We start from the raw sequence: 20438 nt of genomic DNA, 5'->3' as shown, positions 1-20438 counted from the left end.
ATTCTAGGAAATCAGATATCTACTTGAAATTTGACAAGGAAGTGTGCAGTGAATAAAAACACACACTGATATTCACACAGTTAAGAAAGCACCTCATAAAAGCACCCAAGGATGGCATTAGTGAATCCAACATGAGATAGTATCCTGGGCGGGTTTTTGTTTTTGTTTTTGTGTCCCTTCTAGGATCTCAACCTTTAGTACAATGATCCCTCTCTGCTTAAACTGAGAATATTTAAGGAAAATTTGGCCAGCTAATCTAGGCATGCTCAGACTTATACCCTTCTACATTTTTACACCCATATAAACACATTCTGGAAGTCTGAAAAGTATCAGCACACACGTTGCCTTTTTCTTTCTTTTCTTTTCCCGAGTCTATTTTCAGAAACAGGAACATTCAAGAGAGCGGAGATGAAAAGAGGAGAATTAAAGAGAGGAAGAAAATGAAAACACAGGAAAAAGATGTAGGTCTCAGCAAAAGAAAAATATCTCTTTTTTTTAATAATAATATTTTTTTATTATATTATGTTAGTCACCATACAGTACATCCCTGGTTTCTGATGTAAAGTTCCACGATTCATTAGTTGCGTATAACACCCAGGGCACCATGAAATACATGCCCTCCTTACATATCTCTTGAATGTATTTGCTGTAAGATAAAACAACTGCAAAGATACAGTTGTCATTTTCTAAAGTAAAAAAACAGAAAAAATATTCTGCATTTCTTCTTTACAAATGAAATATATGTGCTTATTCTCCCCAGTGTACTTTTATTTGTTTGAAATAATAATCGTTCTCCAGAGAGAACCTTGGGGGTTGAGGACATAGCTTTTAAACAGACCCGAATCCTTGTTAGCAAGACCCCTCCCATCCCCACACACACAAAATAAGGTAAGGTGAATCCTGACAGGACAGGCACAGCGTTACATTCAGAGAAGACAGCTTTCCCCCTGTTTGCTGGGGTAGGATGAGATAAGAGTTAGTCAGTGCTTTTCCTGGTTCCAGCTGCCACTCTCTTCCCCCCTCTGGTGCGGGAGCAGAGCTTCCAGACTCACAGATTTGATGCCCTAGGAGATCGGACTCGCTTGAGATCTGAGCAACAGCGACTACCTGGGGCCTAACAGAGGTTCTGAGGATAATACTGAAATACAAAAGGAAAGAAAACATCAGGTCTGTCCACTAAGTATCCCAGTAGATTTTCTTTTCTTTTTTTTTCTCTTTAATTTCTTTCTTTCTTTCTTTCTTTCTTTCTTTCTTTCTTTCTTTCTTTCTTTCTTTCTGTGACCTGTATGCCCAGCATGGGGCTTGAACTCACGACCCCAAGATCAGGAGTTTCGTACTCTACTGACTGAGCCATCGAGGCACCCCCTCTCCCTGCACCCCTGAGGCCTCCAAGGCCTCTACTGGTGAACTTTCCTTAAAGTCTTTTGTCTTTCTCAGTTGAGGTGACCAATAGATGGGCAGAGGTGCAGAGGCCAGACAGAGGTGGTCCCATTTCCTTTCCTGCCCAGTGACACTGGGCCTCCCAGGGACATGGTTCTGAGCCATAATGTGCGTGTGTGTTGGTGTGTGCTGTGATGGGAAGATTCCGGAACTCTGAGAAAACTTTCTCCACATACCCCTGGGAATATGATTATCATGCTGGCTTTGTTCTAAGCACAACAAAGACCAAGGAAGAATTTATTATTTCTCCTTAAAATTAAGGAGGCTCGAGAACTTTGCGTAAATCTATTCTAAGTGACTCCGAGGCAGTCAAGGCTGTGTGTGTGGAAGTTTTGTTTGTAGGTTTTGCCACAAGTCAAAGACTAACAAGCAGGTGTTCCTGTTCACTGGGCCAAATTCACTGAGTGACCTCTGAGGGACCTCAGCTTCAGTTTCTCCCTCCTTCCCGCCCTTCCTCATTCCTGCCTTCCCTCCTCTCCAAGGACAATGCAGACAAGAAAGTCATAGCTGTAATTACACTTTGGGTTCTCTGGAGGTAAGGAATTATTACTTGAACAGCTAGCTACAAAGATACACCACATAATATATATTCATGTATATAAAATTAATATATACTAGCTTGCATGCCTCTATCCTTAAAGCTGCTGAAATGTCTTTTCCAACTTGCTGTTCTCTTAGGTGAGAACAGTCAACTGGAAACTGCTCCCTTGAGTGACCAACCCAGTGCTTAGCTAATCAACTACAACTGTCAGGAAATCATTCTGGAATTTCCCAAGCACTGGGTGGGGTGTTTTAGATAAGTTGAAACGAATTCAAGATAATATAAGAGTGCATGTTCATATTTAATTAAGAAACTAAGCAAAAGCTTTATTAATCTAAGAAAAAAGATTAGGAGATCCTAATAAACATGATAAGGGAAAAGGAGTAATAGTAATAGTTTTTAAAAATTGTCTTTGGGTGTAGATGAGCTCAGAAAGTGTATTTGAAGTAGTCTGTTTTTATTTCAAGTTGTGGCTTCCCTTCATAGGCTGTGTGAGATCAAAGGGTTTTTTTTTTCAAGATTTTATTTATTTGGGGGTGGAGGGAAGTGAGCACAGGGATGGGGGAAGGGTGGGGGAGGAGTAGGGGGACAAGGAGACTCCCTGCAGAGCTTGGACCTGAGCAGGACCCTGAGATCATGACTTGGGCCCAAATCAAGAGTCAGACGCTCGACCGACTAAGTCGCCCAGGCACCCCGAGACCAAAAGATTTTGTACTTTTTCCCCACCCTGTTATTGAGTCCAAAATTTGACCCTGTCACTTTTTGTGTAATTACAAATTATTAAGAGGAGGAGGGAGTGTGCATTGATAAGTCCAATCAATTTCAGGGCTTATTAGAATAAATCTTATAAATTTAAAGAGCCTAGAGTTCTACGAGAAATGAGTTTTCAAGTCCTGGGTGTGTTGCTTCTGTGGTCGTGACCGTCCCCTGGCATGGACAATGAGCACTTAATTCCAGAATAGAAAGTAAAACAGACAGCATCATTTCAAAGAAAACAACTCAGACTGTGAATTTTCATAGGATCTGTGTTGGGTAACTGCCCTCTGTTGGTCCCCCTGAAGAGTGCACTAGATGGGACGGAGACATGAGAGGGGTCTTTTTGCTGGTTTTCTCACTACTGCAGAAGTCAAAAGCCAGAACCTTCTTCAACCTCCAAAGTGAGGAGAATTGTGATCTTAAAGTCTCCCTCGGGGGGCCTGGGTGGCGCAGCGGTTAAGCGTCTGCCTTCGGCTCAGGGCATGATCCCGGTGTTCTGGGATCGAGCCCCGCATCAGGCTCCTCCGCTATGAGCCTGCTTCTTCCTCTCCCACTCCCCCTGCTTGTGTTCCCTCTCTTGCTGGCTGTCTCCCTCTGTCAAAATAAATAAATAAAATCTTTGGGGAAAAAAAAAAAGCCTCCCTCTTGCTACTGTGGGCAGCCGTCTCAGGAAGGAGATGCCACAGTTGTTCGCCTGGAAAATGTCACAGCACAAGGGCCATGTATTTGGTTCATAAATGTCTCTTCTAACTTCCCTCGCCCTCCGTTCACACCAGGAGACAGAGTGAGAAAGAGAAAGGAGCATGCACTGTCGTCTAAAGGAGATCATTCCGGTCAGAGCACTGCTGTGTTTGAGCTGTGGGTCCTTGGACAAGTCATTCAGCTTTCTGAGCCTGAGATTCCATCCTGCCCACGTCTCCATCACCTCCAGCTGGTAATAAAGACCAAATGAGGACTGGAAGTGCTTTGCTTATGCAAACATGAAGTACTGGTGTTAGTACCTGCCTAAGAAGGGTAAGAATGCATGCAAACATCATTTTCTCATTCAAAGGACTGAGGATTGGAGAATAAAATGAATCACCCTAGGTTTCTGTCTGTTTCCATGCTTGAGGTCCTAGGAAGCATTCTGATCTAAAAAGAACAGACTCTGGAGTCAGACAGACATGGATGCAAATACTGTCACTGCGGTTTTTGTAGGTCTCACATCTGCTCTATGCTTCTATTACATGATCAGCAAAATGAGGAACAGTGTGGATACAAGAAGTGCATTACATCTCTGAGGTTCTTCACAGAGACCAGAGTTGTAAGAAGCACTCGTTATTTAAGCATAAGTGGTATCAGCAAAGAGCTGAAGTGAATTAGTCCTTTTATCATTATAATAAGCAGCAAACTTCAAGGTAGATAATGAAAATAATTATCATAAAGTTAACAGAATTTTTATAATTAGTTGTAATGATGCACTAATTTCTAGTCCAAAGAATGTCGGGGAGCTGACTGATGTGGAGAGGACATATGTTTTCTTAGACAAGGTTATAGGATGGCACAGTACAGCCTCCTTTAGCTCATGTTACCCTGGGCAACACCATCAAAGAGGACCACTTTTTTTTTAAAGATTTTATTTATTTATTTGACAGAGAGACAGCCAGCGAGAGAGGGAACACAAGCAGGGGGAGTGGGAGAGGACGAAGCAGGCTCTCAGTGGAGCAGGGAGCCCAATGTGGGGCTCGATCCCAGGACCCTGGGATCATGCCCGGAGCTGAAGGCAGACGCCTAACGACTGAGCCGCCCAGGCGCCCCAGGAGGATCGTTTTTTTATGAATAAGTAAATAAGTAAGTTTTTTAAAAAATTAATCTTCTAGAAGGATTTGTGACATTCTTTGATATTTAAGCCAGTACATTTTGGAATCATCTATTGTGCTATCATCTTTACCCATTTTCTCTTCTTTAGGTAAATTTACCTGATTCTTTGTGTATTTTTACTTCTTTGGTTTTCACTTAGTCTCTTGACACATGACTATACATGAGACTGGAGCATTCTCCAACATCATTTTCATTAATTTCATGAAAGCCTGCACCTTTTGCAAGAATTGCATCTTCACTTTGCCACCTAGTTGCTTTGTGTTGTCAGATGTTTATAATATTCTACCATCAGTAAGAGACAGACTGAAAAAATTTTGACTGGTTGATCAGGAATAGTCATTCAAGCCAAGCTGGGGAACTTGGGCAAAAGGGGAACAATTTCGTAAATATACACTTCATCAGTGAATACTTTCATGTAATGACAAACTTCCTTTCTGTAAAACCATGTTTTAAAGGAATTGGGGTAATGAAAACCCAGATAAGTGCCTGATAATGCTTCTTCCAACAGAAAATTCTTTTCTGTGTTTGTTGATTCAGCCATAATGTATTTAGGCTAACCCATATTTACTGTTATATAAAGGAACAACATTTGCTTGTCAGTTCCCAGTCTGAGTTTAGGAATGCTAACTTTGGAAAATAGTTTTGTATTTTATTAAAACTATCGATAGCTTAATGTCAAACAAAACTAAAAAATGACAACTTACTGAATTTATTGTTTCTATCAGTAAAGACTATAGTTTATTTTTTGTCCTATAGAAAGTTGGTAGTTTAATTAAAAGCACGACTAATAGAATGAAAGATTGGGAGAAGATATTCTTAATACATATATTCAATGAAGGACTTGTATCCAGGTTTAAAACCTAATTTTTAAAAATGAGCAAGTGTTTAATAGGCATTTCACTAAAGTGTGTATCCAAATAATTAAAAGGCAGGATGCCTGGGTGGCTCAGTCAGTTAAGTGTCTGCCTTTGGCTCAGGTCATAATCCCAGGGTCCTGGGATCGAGCCCCACATCAGGCTCCCTGCTCTGCGGGAAGTCTGCTTCTCCCTCTGCCTGCTGCTCCCCCTGCTTGTGCTCTCTGTCTATCTCTGTCAAATAAATCAATAAAATCTTTAAAAAAAAAAAAAAAGAAGTAGAGTGTGAACACAGCTTTAAACTCTACATTAAAAAAAAAAACAACAGCAGATTAAGACCTCAGTGAGATACCAATATACCTGGGCCAAATGGCTTAAATTAAAAAGGCTGGCAATATGTGTGTTGGTGTAGATGTGGGGCAACTGGAACTCTCATAAATTGCTGATAAGAGTGTAAATTATATAGGACGCCTGGGTGGCTCAGTTGGTTGGGCATCTGCCTTTGGCTCGGGTCATGATCCCAGGGTCCTGGGATCGAGTCCCGCATCAGGCTCATTGCTCAGTGGGGAGCCTGCTTCCGCCTCTCCCTCTGCTGCTCCCCCTGCTTGTGTTCATACTCTCTCTCTCTCAAATGAATGAATAAAATCTTCTAAAAAAAAAGTATCAATTGCATAGCCTCATTTAGAAGAATGGCTTGACAGTATCCACTGAAACTGAGCACATGTACCCTCTAGGACCCAGCAATTCTACTTTTGAGTACATGCCCAACAGGAATACGTGCTATGTTCACCGACAAGGCAAGACTATTTATAGCTTCTTTATTTATAGCCTCAGACTGGAAAGAACTCAGGACAGTAGAACGGATGAATAAATCATCGTCAGTTCTATTGGAATACTACATAGAAATGAAAATGAACTACTGAGATATGTACCAATGTGGTAAATCATAATGTATGAATTATACAAAGTTCAAAAACAGATGAAACCAATCAATGATGATGGAGATGAGGACAACAGTAATCCTGGGGAGGGGACAGTACTGACAGGGAGGTAACACAAGTAAACCTTCTGGGGTATTGGAAATGTTTTATATTTGTGGATGGGTGGTGCTGTACATGGGTATAGGTAAAAATTAAATGTATACCTATATATTATTCATATATTTTTATACATTACTATACATGTAATATTTAACTATAATATAGGAAACAAGCTAGCAGTGAGTGAAAATTCTGCTAAGGAAACTATACCTTCAAAGGCAAAGGTTTTCAAATCTTAACAATGTAGCATATTTCACTAGGGACAGAAAAACCTAAAAATATTATCTTCTCGTAAAAAAAGACTAGATGGGGCACCTGGCTGGCTCAGTTGGTTAAGCGTCAGGTCATGGTCTCAGGTTCATAAGGTTCGTAAGATGGAGCCCCAAGTCAGGCTCCGAGTTTAGCACAAAGTCTGCTTGAGATTCTCTCTCCCTCTCCCTCTGCTCCACCCCCCCACACCGTTCTCTCTCTCTCTCAAATAAATAATTAAAAAAAAAGAAGACTGGAAAGACATTTAATAAGATGTTAACATGGGATTGTTGGTTGTTTTTTATTGTCTCTTTTATACTTTTCAATATTTTTTCAATTTTCTATGATGAGCCTGCCTTAATTTATAATCAGATAAAAAATATGCAAATAATTTTTAAAGTATGTGCTAAAATGTCAACTAAAAGTAGGATCTCATTTACTTTCAATTCATTGAGTTATAACATTAAATAGTTTTCCTCTGTGTATTTTTTTAATAAAAGAGAGAACTGAAAATTATGTCTCTTTGGGCTAATACTCTTCTGGATAATAGACACTGAAGGTACATATTTTTTCTTTTCTTTTTTTTTCAAAGATTTTATTTATTTATTTATTTATTTATTTATTTATTTATTTGGGAGAGAACACTAGTGAGAGGAACGGCAGAGGAAGAGGGAGAAGAGGTCTCCCCACTGAGCAGGGAGCCTGATGTGTGGCTCAATCCCAGGACCCCAGAATCATGACCTGAGTAGAAGGCAGACGCTTAACCGTCTGAGTCACCCAGATACCCCCATTTTTTCTTTTATTAAAGTCATATGCAATGTTGTGTCTCTCTGGCTTCATCTGAAAGCAGTACAGCCTGGTGTGAAGCATGTGGGTTCGTGTCTGACCGCCAGAGTGCATAGACTCAGCTCTACTATGTTCCAGTCCATGACTGCAGGCAAGTGACTCACCCACTCTAAGTTTGTTTCCTCTGATTTGGGGGTGATAATAGCAGCCATATCTAAAGGGGGTTGTAAAAAAATTATAAGTACTTTTTATTACTGTCACTGCTAGGGTATATGATTAAATCGTATTTGCTCTAGATCTCTGTGGGTCTAGTAATATTGTTTGTAGAAAATTTTGAAGGCTATTTTACTTTAAAAATTATTTAGTGTGCTGAGTTTAACCAACTGGTCTACCAATCCACACTGGAAATCAGCAATTACTTGCATTATGTAATCCTCATAACGACTCCATGAAGGAGGCAGAGCAGTACCACCATTTTATGCAAGTGGACATACATGAGGCCCAAAGAGGCAAAATGAACCCCCAAAAGACAAGAGCCCAGGTTAAAGCAGGTCTTCCGACTCCTGGTCCATCACATCACACCAGCCACAGCATACACAGGGTAATTTCTTTCTGGTTGAGTTTAACCTTTGATTCCTATAGGGTTCTCTGATTTCTCTTTTGATCTGAGCTGGGTCCATCACCCCACTGCACTCTCCATGCTCTTCCCAACAACCAAACTGCTGATCAGTGAACTTCCCCACTTACAGCCCTGTGCCCGCTCGCAGTGGCTCTTTGCCAGTGCCCGCCTGCCATTCATCAAAGCTAAAATCACATTCTCATCCTTCATAAAGTATTCCCTAATTTTCTTCATGCAGTACTCCGTTTAATTTTAGCCTCTTTGAATCCTGACAACCTTTTATTTTTCCTCTTACTCAGGTCTCCTAATGCTGTTCCGCATTTCAATTGTTTCTCGGTATTTGCTTCCCCCCTCCATTTCCATTATTTATTTTAAAAACTCTTGTAGTACCCAGCATCATGGCTCACAAACGAAGATGCCTTTGAATGGATGGGTTAGTGAGTTGATGATGTAGCAGGCAAATAGGTACTCATTTTAGTATGTGCTTAATGAGACAACTTGGGGCACAAGTCATAGCACACAAAAACACCTCCCTTTGTTGGGATATTTGAATGTAGCGAGGGACTTGCAGATTCTAGTTGCATTTCATTCATGAACATTTTTTTGAGGTTTTAAAAATACGATTCTTGCTCAGTTGTCCTTGGATCTGACCTCATTAATGTACTGGAAATGAATTTGTTTTCCTTTGCGGGCACATTAACTCCTACAAGCCACAGAGATGGGGCACTCAGAAAATTCCCAGAATGTCAAACAGATCAGAGGGCTGGGGTCAGAGCTCCCTGGCAGCAGATGCGAAGCCAACATTTCCCCAGGTGGGTCAGAATGCCCCTGCCCAGGGTAACATCATAGTCACCTGATTTGTTTAACAGACTTCTCAGTATGAGTGAGACTGACAGAAAAATCCTTTTAATATGGCACAATTTATCTAATGCAAAATGTGGTCCTAGAAATTAGGTGAATTACGCGTTTCCATTTTTATGCATTTAAATTTTTTAATGTCTCCCTTTCTGACTTACGAGATTCATATGGCTTGAGACATATTTGAAGTACTTTATACAGGGTATTTTGTCTGTTCATAAATATTGAACTGAATGTGCACAGTAAAAAATATAAAAATAAATTGTTATTTTGAGCCCAAGAATCTGTGCTTTTAAAAAATAAATTTGATGTTTAAAAATTTTGAATTAAAAAAAAATAGAAGGCTTTAGCTGTTTGAATCATGAGCCACCTTTTATCTCCAGAAATTCTCAGTACCACCAAGGGTAAGTGGGTGTGAATTTTGCCAACAGGGAAGTGTAGTGGGAATTTCCAGAGTATTATCAGAGATGAGCGTGTCAGCGGCTTGGAGATGAACCACAAGAAACATTAACAACTGGCTGATTGATCTCAGATTACTTGCTGGTTAGAGTTGTGTAGTAGTCTGAGCTCTCTAGAGAAACAAAACCAATAGGAGATATATAGATCTATAGAAGGATAAATGGATTCATTTTAGGAAACTGGCTCACAGTTCACACAGATATGGAGGCTGAGGACTCCCAACACTTGCAGTCAGCAAGCCAAGACCCAGGCAGGCCGCTGTTTCAGTCCAAGTTCAAAGGCAAAGAAGACAAGACATCCAGCTTGAAGAAGGTTCAAGATGGGGGAGTGCCTTCTTATTAACAGAAGGGGCCGACTTTCTGTTCTATTTTGGTCTTCAGTTGATTGAATGAATCCCACCCACATGGGAAAAGGTAATCTGCTTTACTCAGGCTACTAATTCAAATGTTAATTTCGTTCAAAACACCCTCACCGCCTGGCTGGGAATCAAGTTTGACCGGAATAATGTTTGACCAAATGCGGGCACTTTGTGACCCAGTCAAGCCGACACATAAAATTACCATCACAGGTTGTTTTAACAGGATTTTCCCCGGTGCCCAAAACAAGCAATGCAGCTCTCAAAGTTGGAGCTTAGGGTCAGAAGACTCACCTCCTCTGGGGGAGAGGGACGTGATGACAGAGCTCAGACTTTGGAGTCAAATTGGTCTGGATTTAAATCCCCACATCTCAGCCACTTCTTAGCTATTTGATCTTGGACAAACTGATTAACCTCTCAATTTCCTCACCCACAAAGCACAAAATATTGCAGATTATTAGGGGAAACTATTTGTGATGGGATTGTCACATACGTAAGCATTTGGTAAATTATATCTATCATCATTAGTGCTTCCCTCAGGGTTTATATAGTAATGTTCCAAAAAATAACTATTCTGCCCTTAGTACTTTAGGTAACATAGAAAATTGTTTGTAGATGGAAGAGAAATCAGAGTAGCTTGAATGTAGTATTTTCGAAGGTCTGCTCAGTGTTTTTTTTTTTTTAATCATCAAAATGTATCCACAACTTTAAAGTCTTGAAAACCAGACCGTGATATTAATTCTTTATATACTCCACATTCCTCTATAATGTGCTTTGATTTTGAGACATCCTGAATCTTCACTGAGTCTCCACGTGCCAAATTTGGCAAGGCAAGCCGAGGGCGTATGTCCGTCAGCGTCAGGTCAGCAGAGTGTTCCTTCTGGTTTACGGCACTCTCCCCATTAGGTCATGCCCATTTGGAGACTGAGAAAAACATGGTGTTGGGACCACTAACAGGGCATTTTAATTTGGCTACGTAGTGCTTCCTGTGCTGTTTGGAGCGCAAACTCATTGTGGTCCCAGTGAAAAGAACAAATACTGACCGTGAGGCACATAGAACACTGCCTGCCCCATTGACTCGGTATCCTACTCCCTCGCAGAGAAGCTGGAACAAATAATCCAGGCTTAATTATAATTGACCTGGTGAGAGACTGACCCTAGAGACGGCTCTCGCAGACAGCAGTCACGGATCGGGGCTGCCCTGAGTGGAGCTGTAAAGCAGTGAGCATTGTCTGTTGGTGACCCTCATTTTCTGTCTTCACGCTATTTTCCTCCTCTCCAAGCCAACTTTCATTACGTACCTCCTTTCTTTTCTGTATTTTCTCAAGGCCTCCGTTCCTGTCACAGTTAAAGCTGATTTGTGTTTTGGAATTAATGACTTGGTATTTTACCCTTCCGGGCGTATGTGGGTTTCAAACAAAGATGGCAATTACAGTGCAATGCCTGGCTGAGAGGTACAACTTGGGGTTCAATTCCCTTCTCCACCACTCATTACTTGGTACCCATCAGCCTCTCAGTTACTTGCTTGTAAAATCAAGACAATAAAAATGACTTCCCAAGTTGAGTGAGGACTGAATAAGAAAACATCTCTAAAAAAATGCTTTGGTAATCCAATGCTTGGATTGTTATAAACACTATTTGCTACTTTAAAAAAAATTATTTATTTATTGAGAGGGAGAAAGGGCGCGCACAAGTGGAGGGAGGGGTAGAGAGAGAAACAATCTCAAGCCTCCCCGCTAAGGGTGAAGCCAGATGTGGGGTTCGATCTCGCGACCCCGAGATCATGATCTGAGCTGAAACCAAGAGTTGGGTGCTTAACTGACTGAGCCACCCAGGCGCCCAACAATGTTAGTTATTTTTATAATTAGATCAATACCACTAACTTTTCCATTCCCTTCACAGGATTCTTGAGGGCCCGGAGGGTGTCTTGTTCACCACTGATCCCCAAGGACTGACGCTATGCCGAGCATTGAGAAGGGATGCAACAACGTTCATTAAATGAATGAGTGAACATGTGCAGGAATGACAGCCCATGGGGCAAGCGGGTGTTTTGGGATCCAGTATTCAGCTGGATGCATCATCCATACATCCCTTTTCTGCCTGGACCATCCTCATTGGACACAGGAGAGAAGAAGGGTCCTCTTTTTTGATTGACCAATAAACTGACAGTTTATGGGAAGTATTTCACCCCTACACATGTTGGAGTTATAGTTGATGAGGTCCTTTTTCTGTCCACCAGAAGCCAAAATTAGTGCTCAGAAGCAGGGAGAAAAAAAGCATTCGATCCTGAAACTCATACTTAAAAGGAAAGGCTAGTAGTGTATTTTTAGTTAGTTATTGTGCCTATGAATTTTGAGCCAGAATGGCCACTAGGCCTGGATATTGAAACAGGGTGACACCTCTTATTTCTGCTAAGTGCCACCCGACATTAAAAGTCACTCGTATTTTTTTTTTTAAGTGTAATTATCCCAGAGAGCCTGCAGGGCTAAAATTTGCTTGTGTGAAATAAACATGAAACCCCCATCTCCCTGTATTATCTGTGCTGTCACATCTCAGGCTCTTAAAGCACTCGCAGTGGGGCCCAGCCTACATACTCTGTGTGCTGAGTTCCTTTGTTTCCAGATCCACCTTCCACCTTTGTCCATGCTGCTGTGGGCCCACAGAATCTGGCCAAGATGGGCTGCACACACAGGGTCCCTCATTCCAGGTCAGCAGAATGGAGGGCAGAAGGAAAATAAACTGTGGGGTATTTATTTCCCTGGTTTCTTCTCTAATAACTCAGCAGAGGACACGGTGGATGCCAGGCTTTCTCCACAGAGCTCCCCTTTCTTCTTCCCCGCCTTCTTGTGAGCAGGTCCAGATGAGATAACAGCTCCTTGTCACTCCTGGCCCCAAAGGGTGCCCTGTCTGTTGGTGGTTTCAGTAATCCCTGCCCACATCTTTGCATGGAGGGCCTTTGTTAAACGCTTCTCAAATGAACCAGTGGAAGCATGCCTCCTTCCCGCCGGGCCCCTAACTGATACACCTCCCGTGAAGAGAGACTAGAACGCATCTGGGAGTTGGCCTTTGTGTCTTAGATCCTTAAATACTAGCCAAAGCCTGGATGGGATCATCCTCTATTCATTTCTCCGAGCAGTTCACTAACTACTACCATTTTTATGGCTCTAAGTAATTTCATAAATATTTACACACCTTCTTTCCACCGGTCCTGTGGGTGAGGTGGGCAAGCAGCAGTAGCATGAACACCTGACACGGGTTCTCATTATGGGCTCGGCGGCAGCAGCAGCGGGGCCTGGGACCTTATAAAAATGTAAATTACTAGGCCCTGTCCCAGACCGACTGAGTCAGAAATCTGGGGAGTGAAGCCAGCAATCTGTGCAGCTGTTCGTGTTGTAACAAGCCTTCCAGAGGATTCTAATACGTGCTGAAGTTCGAAAACCACCAATGTAACATACGGCTACGTATGTATTTTAATGTAAGGAACCCCATCCTGTTCACCCATCCTCCACGCCACTGGAAAGGACTTTCCTTTTCCGGTTTGGTGGTCTGCTCGGATGGGAGTACACTAGTGCCCCAGAACGACCCATTCAGGGAGCTTGTTCAAAATCCTAATGCCTAGTTCCCACACTGGATTCAGTGACCGGAATTTCAAGTTTGAGAACCACCGGTCCCTCCATCAGCTCAAACGGTTGAGAACCACACCTGGAATAGATAGACAAAGCTAGAAGGATGTATCTCATCTGGGTGTGGTGAGCTCTAAGGAAACAGAATGACCTTTGCACCTGACTTTAGTTTGGTGTGTTCCTGCAACAGGAAGGTAAGGTTTCCTATTGTATACAGCTGGATCACGTTGTTCACAGCAACCTTGGATGCAGACAACAGTCAAATGTCTGACCTGTGCTTTGAAGGTGTCTGCCGTCCCATTCCTCCCTTTCTCATAGACTCTACTCCCATCCACAGCTCCTGCCAAGTGCCATGCCGTACAGTTATCCCAGGCCACAGATGACTGCATCCACCCCAAATCCCTGGCCGGCTAGCCACTAGTGAGACTCTTCCTCTCACAAATGTGCACTAAGGCCCTGCCACTCAAGAGTGGTCTGCGGGGGGCGCCTGGGTGGCACAGCGGTTAAGCGTCTGCCTTCGGCTCAGGGCGTGATCCCGGCGTTACGGGATCGAGCCCCACGTCAGGCTCCTCTGCTGGGAGCCTGCTTCTTCCTCTCCCACTCCCCCTGCTTGTGTTCCCTCTCTCCCTGGCTGTCTCTATCTCTGTCAAATAAAATAAATAAAATCTTTGAAAAAAAAAAAAAAAAGAGTGGTCTGCGGACCAGCAGCATCAAGCTATCCCCTGGGTTTCTCTGACCCACCTAGACCTCCTGGGTTAGAATCTGCAGCCTAACAAGATCCCAGGTGATTCACACGCAGACTGATGTTTGGAAGCTCTGGTTAAAGGGACATGAACGTTTTAGAGACTCAGGACTGGGTACTTCAATCCTATCCAGAATTGGTGGTCATTTTTTTAAAAAAAGATTTGATTTATTTATTTGAGAGTGAAAGAGAGAGGGAGAGAGAGAGCATGAGTTGGCGGGGAGAGGGGAGGGGCAGAGGGAGAAACAGACTCCCCACTGAGCAGGGAGCCAGACACGCAGCCTGATCCCAGGACCCCCGGATCATGACCTGAGCCGAAGGCTGACACTTAACTGACTGAGCCACACAGGCACCCTGGTGGTCAGTTTTTATTATATAAAATTATGATGGATTCATAGAAATTAAAAGAAGAAATTAAGAAACCTGCCTGCTGAGAGCAGGTGGCTATTTGGAAAAACAAGAAGAAAGAAGTAGATATCAGATACACAGAGAAACAGAGGAAGTAGCTGACTTCTTGAATTTTCTATATTAGGCTCCCCAATAGCAGGCTTTCTTTCATTTTTTGATCTTGGATGTCCAGGAGATTTCTGGTTGTATCATTACAATAAACCTCCCTTTTTACTTAATTTAGCTTGCATGAGTGTCTGTTTCTGGCAACAGATAACTTGCAAAGAGGTGAACAAAATCACAACGAAAAGAAAATTAAAATAGACATTTGGAGTCATTTATAGAGTATATTGTATAGGGTATTATTTATGAGTAAACTACTTTTAAAAAATTTTTAAATAATACATAGTCATTATGAAAAATTCCAAAGTGTCAGAGAGAAGCAAAAGAGAAAAAAGGTCTTTCTTCCCCTAAGAGCCTTCTTCCTATTCCGTAGAGGTAAATGGTTAACAGTATCTTGTATAACCTTTAATAATTTTTTCTGCGTACCTATAACCAGCCCTGTTTTTTCCCTTGGCACCAATTAAAAAAAGAAAGCTGGCTCTCGGTCCCGCATTGAACTTGAGTTGAAAGAGGCAAGTCCAACCCCAAAGTGGAGAGCCATGGTCCAGGGGAACCAGAGCAGTTGAGAAAATATTCATTGGGGGTTTGAGCTTTGAAACTACAGATGATTGTTAAAGAAAACATTTTGGAGAATGGGGCACACTTACAGACTGTGCGGTGACGAGAGACCCCTCCTCCAAACAAAACGTTCCAGGGGTTTCGGTTTTGTGACTTACTCTCATGTGGAAGAGGCGGATACAGCAGTGTGTGCCGGACCACACGAGGTTGATGGGCATGGAGTGGAACCAAAGAGAGCTGTTTCTAGAGAGGATTCTGTAAAGCCTGATGCCCATCTCACAGGGAAGAACACTTGTCGGTGGTATTAAAGAAGATACAGAAGAATATAATCTGAGAGACTACTTTGAAAGGTACGGCACAATTGAAACCATAGAAGTTATGGAAGGCAGGCGGAAGGGAAAAAAGAAAGGATTTGCTTTTGTAACTTTTTTGAAGATTTTATTTATTTATTTGAGAGAGAGAGAGAGAGCAGGTGCACAAGTGGGGGGAAGGGGCAGAGGGAGACGGAGAAGCAGACTCCCCATTGAGCAGGGAACCAGATGCAGGGCTCCATCCCAGGACAATGGAATCATGACCTGAGCCGAAGGGAGACGCTTCACCAACTGAGCCACCCAGGCACCCCTGCTTTTGTATCTTTTGAAGATCATGATACAGTTGATAAAATTGTAGTTCAGAAACACCACACTATGAATGGGCATAACAGTGAGAAAAAGGCCCTTTCTAAACAAGAAATGCCATCTGCTAGGTCACAAACAGGTCGTGGAGATGGATCTGGCCACTTTATGGGCCGTGCTGGAAACTCTGGCAGAAGGGGAGGCTCTGGTGGTGGAGGTGATGGCAGCAGAGGCAGGTATGCACGAGGTGAGAGTGGATATAACGGATCTGGAGGTGATGGTGGCAACCCTGGGTGGTCCTGGTTATAGCAGTAGAGGAGGCTATGGTGGCGGCGGACCAGGATATGGACACCACGGAGACGGATGTGATGGTGGTGATGGAGGATACGATGGTTACAGTAAAGGAGGAAAATTTGGAGCTAACTATGGTGGTGATGGGAACCATAATGATTTTGGAAATTATAGTGGACAACAGCAATCAGATTATGGACCCATGAAAGGGGACAGTTTTGGTGGAAGAAGCTCGGGCAGTCCCTACGGTGCTCGTTATGGATCTGGTGGTGTAAGTGGTGGATATGGCAGCAGAAGGTTCTAAAAAAAACTCAGAAGAGCTCTAGTTCTTCCCAGGAGAGCGAGCCAGGCATTGTCAGGAAAGCTGCAGGTTACTTTGAGACAGTCATCCCAAATGCACTAAAGGAACTATAAAAATCTGCCACAGAAGGAATGATGATCTATAGTCAGAAAAGTTACTGCAGCTTAAACAAGAACCCCTTCTTGGTCAGAGGGTCAGAGCCAGACTTTACAAACAGTGCAGCTATTGATTAAAGCAATTTGGTGTCAATTACATGTACATTCCTGAGGTCTTTAACCTGGTGTAGCTTTGTCTGTTTATTTTTCTTTTCATTACATCAGCTATATTGCCGTGTAAACTGTGGTGGTGGTACCCAAAATAAAAAATTAAGGAATTTTTAACTTTTCCAAAAGAAAAGAAAAGAGGAAAGGAAAGGAAAGAAAGCTGACTATCAGTATGCCTGGAGAGATACATTTAAAAGTATCTAACATTTGCTTAACTTACAACTTTTAAAAATGCCCTTCTATAGCTTATTATTTATAAAATAGTCCTTGGAGGACTGCAATAGTGCAAACACTGTAACTGTCATGGATTTAAAGTATGGATATGCTGAGGTTTAAAATTATGTTCTCAGTTTTCATTGAGGCTCATAAATAAATAGTTACGTGAAAGTTCCTGTTGTATCTGCTTTAAAATATTTGAAGACATAATCCATAAGCACACGTAGGAATTTTCTTTTAGAATTTAGTGCTAGGGGAAGACCGCCACCCCTGAGAAATTGGAATGCTTCATTGCGTAGCAGGCTGAAATCACTGACCATGGTTTTTACTTTTTGCCTCAACTGCCAGGGTGCTTGGAATCAAAACAGAAATTAACCAAAGCAACTGATTTTTCTTTTTCTTTTTTTTAAGTACACTTTATGCCCAAGTGGGGCTTGAACTCACAACCCCTAGATTAAGAGTCAAATGCTCTACCGTCTGAGCCAGCCAGGTGCCCCCAAACAACTGATTTTCCTAGCTGGCAGATATTTTTTCTTTTCCTTGGCTATGAGCTCCTATTTTTATGTCACTATTTCTTTGTAAATTTTGTTTAATTATAGGCTGCTCCAAGTATTATTGTGGCATAAGGAAGAAGTTTAGATAAATATAACCTTTTAAATGGTAGAAACAAGGCACTAACAAGACTTACCTATATTTGCTGAGATATGTGCTGGCAGAGCTGGAAATGGATTTGTGTTTTACTAACTGCTAGTTCATGCAATTTTCTCTGTTCCACGTGAGCTGACTGAGTGACAAGCTTTTCCCCCTTAACCATAGAACATATTATGTTTTTTAAAAGTATGGCAGTCCTGCAAATGTCATTGCTGAATGTTCTCTCAATTGAAAACGTGCTTTAGCTTTTGAAGGCCACCTAGCTTGCCTTACGAATTGTTTTCAAAGGCAGTTTCCTCACATCTAAGGACCCACCCAATGCTGGGTGCCTGGGGTTTGCCAACAGGCACAACAAAAGATGAGGGCCCTATATTTTCTGCTGCACTAAAATGGTCCTTCAAAAATGCAGAACAACATTTTTCCATCGGCTTCTTTCCAATTGGATGGCAAATACCTACATTGAATAAAAACATGTAAGAAAAAAAGACAAACACTTTGGTGGGCCGGGAGGTGAGTCATGCTTTAACAAAGGATCAATATAAGTCCTTTTTCTGTTTTATTTCCCTTTGTTTTGAGAATTCAGTCGTCCTTAATAAGGATTTTAAAGTCTCTCTACTTTAAAAAAAATATCCAACTTAATTTATTCTATTATGAAACATAGCATGGCTTTTTATTTACCTTTTATAAATATAAAACGTTACAGAAAGCTACTGGGAAATCTTTTTTTAAAATTCGGGTGAAACACAACAATGTGGAGGATGGTTACTGCCATCTACTTTCAAGAGTGCCCTCTTCTGGCAGTTGCCTTGAATTTTAAAATATTCTATGGTAGGCTTCAGGATTTCATTCGTTGACCAAGTAAGTTTTTTTTTTTTTTTTAACAATTAGACCCCTACGTCTTTATTTTATTTTATTTATTTGTTTGACAGAAAGAGAGAGAGAGCACAAGCACACAAGCAGGGGGAGGGAGAGGGAGAAGCAGATTCCCCACGGAGCAGGGAGCCCAATGCGGCACTCGATTCCAGGATCCCGGGACCATGACCTGAGCCAAAGGCAGATGCTTAACGGACTGAACCACCCAGGCGCCGCGACCAAGTAAGTTTTTGTTAGTGAAAGGAAACATCTGCAGAAAGACGAAACAAAACAGAAATTTTATCTGAAGTATGTAACTAAGCAAATAAATAAATATCATAGTATCAGGCATAATATTATGTGTTAGGGAGAACAGTGTTTTACTTTGTGGGAACATAAGAACATTTATTCAGCAAAGATTTCTTGAGTGCATGTTCTGTGAGAGGCACTGTGTCAGCTACTGGGGTGACAGAAGTAATGCTGACATGACCATGTCGAGGATCCCACAGTCTTGTGAGGGAGTCGGACCCACTAACAATTACCTCGCATCGGGTGTTGAGCGCCAGGAAGGGTAATTCGAAGGCAGGAGCCGCCCCCCCCCCCCCCCCCCCCGCAAGAGGAAACCACCCTTGAAACCACCCCTGAAAGGATTTTGCACCGCCCTGGAAGGAGCCCTCCACCCTTTCCCACATGATAAGTGACAAAAACCTGATTGGGTGACAGTCGCAGGAAGGGTTAATCAGATTGAAATGGCCTGTCAATAAGCCCAAAAAACCCCCCAGAGTTAGCAACCCTGGTGGCACCCCCTTTGGGTCCCCTCCCTCCTCGGAAGCTTTGTACTGTCACTCTCGTTCAATAAACCTTCCTTTGCTGCCACCCCTCTGTCTGGTCTACCTCTTCATTCTTAGAAGTGGTGCGACCAAGAACCACGGGCACGGAGGGAGAAAAAAATCCTGCAACAAGACCAAGGTGGAGGGATGCCTGAGTCCTCCCGAGGAGGGAGAAGTTTGGAGAAGTACTCTGGAGGAGGCTGGCAAAGGAAGACGAGGACAGGACGAAGAAAGGCAGAGGGAAGGGAACACATGGCGGGTGTTTGGAACCATGATAGTAAGTTCAGCACTGGTGGGCTACAGCTTAGCACAACCTACGGGGCTTGTAGAACGGTTGAGCTCCAATATTTTGGTCTCAGGACCTTACATTCTTAAAAACTATTGAGGGCCCAAGGATCTTTTGTTCATATGGGCTTTATTTATTGATGTGTACTGTATTAGGAATTGAAACAAATTTTAAACATAGTTATTAATGTATTTAATTACATGTTAAGCTTAAGCTACATTTTATGGAAAACAAAACGCTAAATTTTCCCAACACAAATGAGTCGGGAGTGTGGCATTGTTTTACATCTTTGGAAAACCTCTTTTCATATCTGGCTTAACAGGAGCCAGCTGGATTTTCCCATCCGCCTCAACATCCCACCTGTTGAAAACACCACATGTCCAGTAGCAGCTGGGAAACTCCACTCGTGAAAGGAAAACAGTGATGAAGGCAAATAACGTCATAGTGTTATTATGAGAATTGTATTGATTCTGTGGGTCCCGAAGGGTGCCCGGACCACACTTGGAGAGCCGTGGCTGCACAAGTCTGCAGGGGTGGGGCCGTGAGGGGGCGCTGCAAAATGTCACATTAGGGGCCCTGAACCAAACCAATGGCCTGAAGGACTTTAAGCTTGGAACTACAGCAGAGTGTCCAGGCATGGAAAGAAGGCAATGGATTTTGCATGTTTGAGATACACATATTTGATATATAAGTATTTTTTATACAAATATGTTATAAATATTAAATATATAAGTATTTTATCTAGAAATATTTGGGAAGTAGAATTGATTTGACTTGGTGACTGACGAAGTTGAAGGACTAAGGGGCGCCTGGGTGGGTCAGTCAGTTAAACGTCTGCCTTCAGCTCAAGTCATGATCCCAGGTCCTGGGTGGATGGAGCGCTG

The 20438-nt window shown here is 42.3% G+C and overlaps 1 long non-coding RNA gene and 1 pseudogene across 3 annotated transcripts; both read left to right on the top strand.

The window, feature by feature from the left end:
• The first annotated feature begins 1034 nt into the window (after positions 1–1034).
• Positions 1035–12739, top strand: LOC117803477. 3 transcript variants are annotated; one of them, XR_004627414.1, is made up of 3 exons: positions 1035–1167; positions 3514–3751; positions 11720–12739. It is a non-coding gene; the product is annotated as an uncharacterized LOC117803477 (long non-coding RNA). The 3 variants fall into 3 exon arrangements; XR_004627424.1 differs by lacking the exon at positions 11720–12739 and adding an exon at positions 7591–7670; XR_004627430.1 differs by lacking the exon at positions 11720–12739 and adding an exon at positions 4372–4401.
• Positions 12740–13428: 689 nt separating this feature from the next.
• LOC100464749 lies at positions 13429–16459 on the top strand (annotated as a pseudogene).
• The last annotated feature ends 3979 nt before the right edge of the window (positions 16460–20438 follow it).

This window comes from Ailuropoda melanoleuca, chromosome 1, assembly GCF_002007445.2.
Source record: "Ailuropoda melanoleuca isolate Jingjing chromosome 1, ASM200744v2, whole genome shotgun sequence".
In the NCBI taxonomy this organism is placed as follows: Eukaryota; Metazoa; Chordata; class Mammalia; order Carnivora; family Ursidae; genus Ailuropoda; species Ailuropoda melanoleuca.
Note: the sequence above shows the minus strand (reverse complement) of the source record. Positions and strands in the feature narration are given on the sequence as shown.